Source organism: Curcuma longa, chromosome 20 (genome assembly GCF_044706935.1).
Source record: "Curcuma longa cultivar G26 ecotype Majalengka, Jawa Barat chromosome 20, ITB_CL_G26_1.1, whole genome shotgun sequence".
Taxonomy (NCBI): domain Eukaryota; kingdom Viridiplantae; phylum Streptophyta; class Magnoliopsida; order Zingiberales; family Zingiberaceae; genus Curcuma; species Curcuma longa.
In genome coordinates, this window is record NC_133880.1 from 1,586,785 (window position 1) to 1,595,289 (window position 8,505).

The 8,505-nt window shown below is 28.6% G+C and overlaps 1 pseudogene; it reads left to right on the forward strand.

The window, feature by feature from the left end:
- Positions 1-14: 14 nt before the first annotated feature.
- Positions 15-7,166, forward strand: LOC141813517 (uncharacterized; annotated as a pseudogene).
- Positions 7,167-8,505: the final 1,339 nt, after the last annotated feature.

The following is an 8,505-nucleotide window of genomic DNA, read 5'->3' on the forward strand; positions in this document are numbered from 1 at the left end:
TACTCGCTTGGCGGATGGGCAGAAATGTGACGTGGGGTCCACGTAGCATGGGGTCTGAAAGTGGGGTAATTTGGATGAGTAGATCATAAGAGCAATGATACTTGAGGCGGTGAGAGAGCGTCCCATGGAAACTCTATGCGCGGCATCCATCCGTGGTTCATACTGCCGGTTTCATGCGGGGCCTATTATTCCAAGTGCATATAAATTAGCCAGTTTTTTAATTAGAGGCAATTTCACATCGACAATAGCGACGTTTCTTTTATTTATTAAAATTAAAATTATCCAGGGACGTCCGTTTTTTATTTTGATTGGAAGGGCTGTCCATCCTATCAACTTAAATAATTATCCTCTAATATAATAATAAACATTAAATTTTTCTAACACATACATCAAATCTTGAATTGATCAATTAATTATAATAATTAGATAAGTTGCTATAATATATATTTAATTTATTTTAAAATATTTATATTATAATAATTACGATTTTATAATTATTACAATAATACTTAACATCTATAAAAATATTAACGTTATAATAACTATAATTTTATAATTGTTATAATGCAGATTTGATATATTTATCTAACATTTATATTATAACAATTATAAAATTGTAACTACAATTCAGACTTATTTTATTTACTAACATTCACGTTATAATAGTTACAATTTTATATCTACTACAATTTAAATTTATCCTGTTCAATTACATTTATATTATAATAACTATAAAATTATAATTACTACACTACAAACTTATATCATATTCATATAACTAATTAATAGGATTGGATGATAACACATAATAATACTGAATAATATATTAGAGGATAATTATATTATTTTATTTAAATTATAAATGAAGTGAAGTGTTTTTTGAGTAAAAATAATATAAAAGAAATGCCCTTTACTGATTCTCATAAAATTAAATAAAGCATTTTTTATTTTTGTCAGCAAATTCACAAATTAAAGGATGCACATGAAGTTTTAAAATTCTCAAAGGCATGCTAAATTTTCATTATTCCCAAAATGCGCACTTAATTACAACATCTCTCTCTTACCTCGCTCTCATTTAGCAACTTCTCTTTCCTCCCTTCTCTTTCTCTTTTTAAATTAAATTAAACTAATTTAAATATCATTTAAACTTTAATAAATAATCCTCTAAATTATTTATTTTTAATTTTAATTTTAAAACTTTAATAAAAAATTTTAAAAATATAAAAAAGGTTAATAAAACATTAAAAATATTTTTCTATTTTTTAATATCTTTAATTTTTTAATATCTAATTATAAAAGAATAAAAAAATTAATAATAAGAGTTGATTTTATTAATAAAAAATAAAAAAAATTACTCTGGTGTTGGTTAAATACAACTTAAATACAATATCACTATGGTGTTAGTTTAGGATTAGGGTTTAATGGTGTTAATCTTCAGAGATCAGTACTATAGTATTCTAAAAGTTTAAATCATTTTGAAAACTGCTGAAAGAGGACTAATTTGGACTCATGTTCACCTAATAAATCCATAAGAGTTAGAATGAGTCCGATCGGAAATCTCTAGATCCATCAATAAATTTTAACCAAAACTCATTAATACATCTAAACAACTTAGATTTCTAAAATTTTGTAATGAGATAGAAGCATGGAATATATAGAAGGTAGATATGGTAAGAAATTTTGATCCTGAGTCTCCTATACGAAGTTATAGGCCCGTGTCAATTTGCATAAAGTCTGAAACTTTTTAAACCTGTTCAGAAATATTGAAAACCCTTTACAATGATAACGGAGGGCACATTTGGACTCCTAGGTACTACAGAAACCTACATGAGTTGGAATGAGCTCGATCAGAGTTCTCTAAGTCCATTAATGAGTTTTGACCGAAACTCATTGATGGACTTAGACGACTTAAATTTTTAAAATTTTACAATGAGCTAGAAGTGTAGAGTGTAGAGTGTAGAGTATGTAGAAGGTAGATATGGTGAGAAATCTTATTTTTAAATCTTTTATACGAAGTTATAGGTATGTGTCAATTGACAAAACATTTTAAATCATTTATGATAATAACCAAGGACACCCTTGGAGTCATTGTCGCCTCAAGGCATAGGCCTTTAGCCTATGCCTAGGGCCTAATAAATTGGGGCCCTAAATTTTTTTTATTTTTATATTTATTTTTTTAAAAATATTCACTTTAATTTAAGATCAATTTTAAAAATTATATATTTTAAATTTTAGATTATTTTAATTTTATTTATTGTTGATTTTTTAATTAATTATTTATTTTTTAAAATTTAGTCAACTTTTCATATTGATCTTTAAAAAACGTGCACTCTCATAGTCATCAGTGATCTCATGTCCTTTCCCTCTCTTGTCAATATTTCTGCGCTCTTTTTCTCTTTTGTCCTTTTTTTCCCATCCTTGTGATAGTTTCAAAGAATGTTTTTTTCTTCTTTCTTTTTCTCACTCTTCCTTTCTTTTCCTTGATAAGAATAAAAAATAGAGATTCTTCGTAATTCAATATAAAGTAGTATGTTAATTTTTTAAATATTAAATTAATTTTTTTATTGCATAAACTAAAAAATAACTAGCTTTAATTTTCCGTCATTATATTTTTAAATAAAAAGTTTTTACAGTTAGCATGTTTTAATTTTGAAAACTTTTTAAAATATAAAATATTATTTGATATTGATGGTTTAAATTAATTTTTAAAAATAATTTTTTAAAAATAATAAATGAGATATTAAATCTTATAAAAAATATATTTTTTCCTAATACATTAATAGGCAAATATCTTATAGAATACTATTGATAATACTTAATACTTTAGTATATGAAATAATTTTTAAAAATTAAAATTAATAAAGTTGTTAATAATATCTAAAGATTAAATAATTAAAAAAATTTATTAATTAAAAAATTATCATCAAAATTTAAATATAAAATTTTATTAGTAGTTTTACTTTTAAAAAAATTTTACAACCATTTTTTTAATTAATATTATTTTTTTAAAATAAATATTTAATTAATTAAATAAAATTTTTTTTTACATAGGGCCTCTAGAAGGGTTGAGACAACCTTGCTTGGACTCGTAGGCACTGTAGAGAATGAGTTCAATTAAGGTTTTATAGGTCTATCAATGGATTTTGATCGAAATTAATCCATGAACTTAAATCATTTAGATTTCTGAATTTTATAGGTTAGAATGTAAAAGATATATATGATATCTAATCCTGATCCTAATATATATAGACGAAGTTATGATCATGGGTCAACTAGAACAGACTGTGGTGCTATTTTTGAAAACCAACACCACAGTGATACTGGTCTTCATAAATAAGCACTACAATGTCTAATTCTGATCACACACTATGTTATTGATTTTCAAAGACTAATATCACAGTATTCTAAAAGTTTTAAATAATTTCAAACACTATTGAAAATATCTTAAAATAGTGAAAGAGAGATTATTTAGGCTCAGATTCATCTAATAAACTCATAGGAGCCAAAATGAGTCTGATTGGATCTAGATCCATGAATGAGTTTTGACCGAAACTCATTGATAAAACTAGATGATTTGGATTTTTAAAATTTTGTAATGAGATGGAAATATGAAATGTGTAGAAGGTAGATATGATAAAAAAAATCTTGATCTTAAGTCTCTCACACGAAGTTTTACGCTTGTGTCAATTGACACAAAGTCTGACACTTTTAAACCTTTTGAGCAATATGTTGGGAATTCTTTATGATGATAACATAGGGTACCTTCGTGCACTGTAGAAACCTACAAAAATTGAAATGGTTCCGATCAGAGTTATCTAAATCTATTAATAGATTTTAATCGAAATCCATTAATGAACCTAATATTTAAATTTCTAAATTTTATTATGAGATGTAAAAGATTAGTATGTAGAAGGTATATATGATGTCAAATCCTAGTCTTAATCACATAAGCGAAGTTATGATCATGTGCTAACTAGCACAGATTGTGGTGCTCATTATTTATTAAAGTTTAAATAATCCTCTAAATTTATTTAATTTTAATTTTAAAACTTTAATAAAAAATTTTAAAAATATAAAAAGAAGGTTAATAAAACATTAAAAATATTTTTCTTCTATTTTTAATATCTTTAGTTTTTTAATATCTAATTATAAAAGAATAAAAATTAAAATTAAAATTAATAACAAGAATTTATTTTATTAATAAAAATAATAATAAATGGAAATAAAAAATCACTTTAGTGCTGGTTAAAGCTCAACACAACAGCTTAAATACAACATCATTATGGTGCTGATTTTTGAAGACCAATACCATACTGTTCTGAAAGTTTTAAATCATTTTGAGCGATACTGATGAACCTAAAAATAGTACAAGAGGGTTTATTTGGACTTAGGTTCATTTAATAAATCCATAGAAGTTAGAATGAGTCGAACAAAACCTCTAGGTCCATTAATGGATTTGGACTAAAACTCATTGATGGACTTAGACGACTTAGATTTTTTAAATTTTGTAATGAGATGAAAATGTGAAATGTATAGAAGGTAGATATAGTGAGAAAATCTTGAGTCTCTTACACGAAATTATAGGTTCGCACAAATTTGCACAAAGTCTGAAACTTTCTAAACTTTTTGAGCAATGTTGGAAATCTTTACGATGTTAACGGAAGGCACATTTCAACTCCTATGCACTGCAGAAACCTAATAAGTTGGAATGAGCCTGATCAGAGCTCTCTAAGTCGATCAATAAGTTTTGACCAAAATCCATTGGTGGAGACCTAAATGACTTGGATTTTTAAAATTTTATAATGGAAGTGTGGAGTATGTAGAAAGTATATATAGTAAGAAATCCTAGTTCTGAGTCTTTTACACGAGGTTATAAGCCTATGCCAATTAGCATAGTCTAAAACATTCTAAATCATTTGAGCAATGTTGAAAATAGTTATTTTATTTATGTGTCGATGGTTTAACCCTATCAGAGGAATGAAGGTGCATCCACACTACAAGTTGGTTGAAATAAATCACAAGAGATTTTATAAAAGATATGAACCATTTGTGTTGGCACAACAAGCTATTCAGGTATTCTATGCTTCGTATCCTAGTTTGAGACGCGACAAAAATGATTGGTGGGTTGTTTGTAAAACTAAAGCACGGTCAAAAATTGAGGAACGTTGGGAAGACATTGCATATCAACAAGAGGAAGTTAGAAACACTTTTGAGACTAAAGAATATATTATTTCAACATTACGAGATCTCAGCGGAATTGTAATAAATGTCGATGCAAATGAAATTAATGCTAATGAATCTGACGACGACGACGACGACGATGACGACACGATGACGACGACGATGATGATAATGACAATGAAAATGAGGACTTTGATATTATATAAAAAATGACATCTTTTAAAAATGGTAAGGAAATTTTTATGAGTTATTAAATTTTATTCTGCATATTTATATAACTTGTTGCTTATTTACTTGTTTATATACTGTCTTATTGTTAAATATTTGTAATTAACTGTTGATGCACTGTATTTTTTCTTATAGGTTATTACAGGTGATATTATTTATATATTCTGTTTTACATCTGCTTATATCGTACGTAGCACACATGGTAAGTTTTTTCATATTTCTCTTTATGTAATGAATATTTATTATTTTATCTCATAATAATTTTGTTTGACAGTTTCGCAGAGGTGGTCATAGACGGAGTACTCCTGACCAGTCTGCTTCAGCACCTGGCCAGTCTCCTTCACCACCTAGTGCTGGAGGACCTTCCCATGCACCTGGCCAGTCTCCTTCAGCACCTGGCGCTGCAGGACCTTCGCATGCACCTTCGCCACCACAGTCGTCGCCGTTACAGTCTCCAAACCCTTCTCCCAGACAGTCCGCTACCGAGATGCAGAATACTCGAGAGTTTATAGTCCCTCATGGCGATTCGTAAGTATTTATCATTTTTTTATATTCAAATTTTATTTTATTTAGGTTACTAATTAATGTTTGTTTGAAATTTTTTTATAGATTTCAGAATTCTGTATCAGTTATTCGCGAAATTAATAAAATTGTGAATAACCATTGGGGAGGGGCTTTTATGACCTATACTAGCACTCCATCACCCACGAAAGATTTATGGTGGAATGAATTTAAGGTGAGTGTTCTCTTTAATCGATATATCAAATTAACTTGAATATATCTAATCATTTGTTATTTTTTTCATTTTAGCGTGTATTTACTTGGGATCCATCAGAAGAAATGGAAATCAAGCGAATTTTTTAAAAAAAATGTGGGGATCATATTCGGCATGTTCTGAATCATGCTAAGACCAGAAGCAAAAAACCACCGTGCATCACCGATGAAAACTGGACGAAGATCCTCGGTGTTTGGCAAACCGAGGAAAGTAAACAAAGAAGTCACCAGAACAAAGCAAATCAAACATTTAATTCTGGTGACTCATCTGCTACATATGCGGGAGGCTCCATCAACATCGACGAACACACACGCAGATTAGTATATTTCTTATAAACACTATATTATTAATTAAATTTAAATTATTAGTATATTTCTAACAATATTTTTTTAGGCTAAGGAGATGGGGAAGGAGCCACTTTTTATTGAGACATTTACCCGCACTTTCCAAAAAAAAGATAAGTCTTGGAGCGGACAGAGAGCTAAAGCGATGAAGGTTTGAAATTTAATATTTAACTTAATTGAATTCTATTAGTTATGTATGAATCTAACTTATTAAATGTATTTATATTTCAATACAGGAAAAATATGATGAGCTTGAGATAGCCCAGAGAAGTTCAAGTGCTAGTGATAATGCTGATGGATCTGAGCCCTCCGTTGGTAATGACCTGAGTATTTGGTTGGAGGCGAGTGGAGGATCCAAGGGGGGGGGGGGGGGGGAGGATATTGGGAATGTGTTCTCTGAGCAGAACTCATCAAGTTCATGGCACATCTTCTTCCACCCAACCAGCAATGAGGGCACAATAGATAGCCTAACTGAAGAAGTCTCTCATTTAAAAGGAATAATTTTGCAAAGAGATGAAGAAATAAAAGAAATGCGCAGACAGCAGGATTTTATTATGCGTCATCTTCAGTTAGGTTCCGCTCCGAGTCAGCTTCCTCCTGCTCCCGGTGATGACGGTGACCACGACGATTCTTCGTAGCCTAGTTGTGTATCAATATAATTTTAGTATTGCTTTAATTTTTTCTATTTGTAAATCTTTTATTTTTATTGATTAATATTATTATTTTATTTCGAACAGGGTTGATGAAACCAAGGATGGCTAAGAGGTAAGTTTTTACATATTATACATTATTTGTACAAAATAATATTAATATATTTTTGTTTTCTGATGTAGGAAAAGAAAAAGAAACTTCGATGGAGAAGAGAGTGAAGCAGAAAGTATCATCCGAGGCCGATGCCGTGGACGGTGATATTTTTTGTTTCTTGTCATTTGGAGACTTTACTATTGATGTTTTTTTTATTATCGATGGATGTTTTGCCACTTTATTGTATGTTTGGAGGATGTTATGGATAGCTTGATACTTTCTTGTATATTTGGAGTTTATGTTGTATGTATGATAGGATGTATGCTTGTTATTTTGTCATTTGGTGATACTTTCTTATCATTTTGGTTTATTGTTATGAATGTTAATGTTAGGATGTGTTTGATGTATTGTTTGTTAATTAGGATGTGTTTATTTTGTTAATATGTGAGTGTTTATTGTTATGAATGATTGGTTGTGATGTTTGATTTTTTATTGTATGGATTGGAGGATTTGTATGTAAACAGGATTCAGATTTGAAAGGAACTAATTGAACCTGTGATTTTTTTTTGGTTTCCGATGAATTTTGCGACGAATCACGGATTCGTCGCAAAAGTATCGAAATTCCACTGTTCTATCGTAATATTGGCGACGAACAAGCGTTTTCATCGCAAACTTTGCGACGAAAACACAGTTTCGTCGCCAACGACGAAAATACACACATTCGTCGCTAAATTGGCGACGAAAATACATTAATTCGTCGCAAACCATGGCACAACACTCATACAATTTGCTCGTCAAATTTGACGACGAAAAAGTATTTAATCAGTATTACAATAATTTTTTTAATAAAATCATCTCTCGTTATTATTTTTATTTTTATTTTTTATTCTTTTATAATTAGATATTAAAAAATTAAAGATATTAAAAATAAAAAAGATATTTTTTAATATTTTATTAATCTTCTTTTTATATTTTTAATTTTTTTATTAAAATTAAAAATAAATAAATTTAGAAAATTATTTATTAAAGTTTAAATGATGTTTAAATTAATTTAATTTAATTAAGAGGAAAAGGAAGAAAAAAAAAGAAATTATATGCATGTAAAAGAAAGAGAGAAAAGATAGAGGTTTGATGCGCTTTTAAGATTAAAAAAAACCTTCCTTTTGGGAATTGAAATGTTACGTGCACCTTTTAAGAATTTATCATATTTTTGCTCAGTTTAAATCATTAATT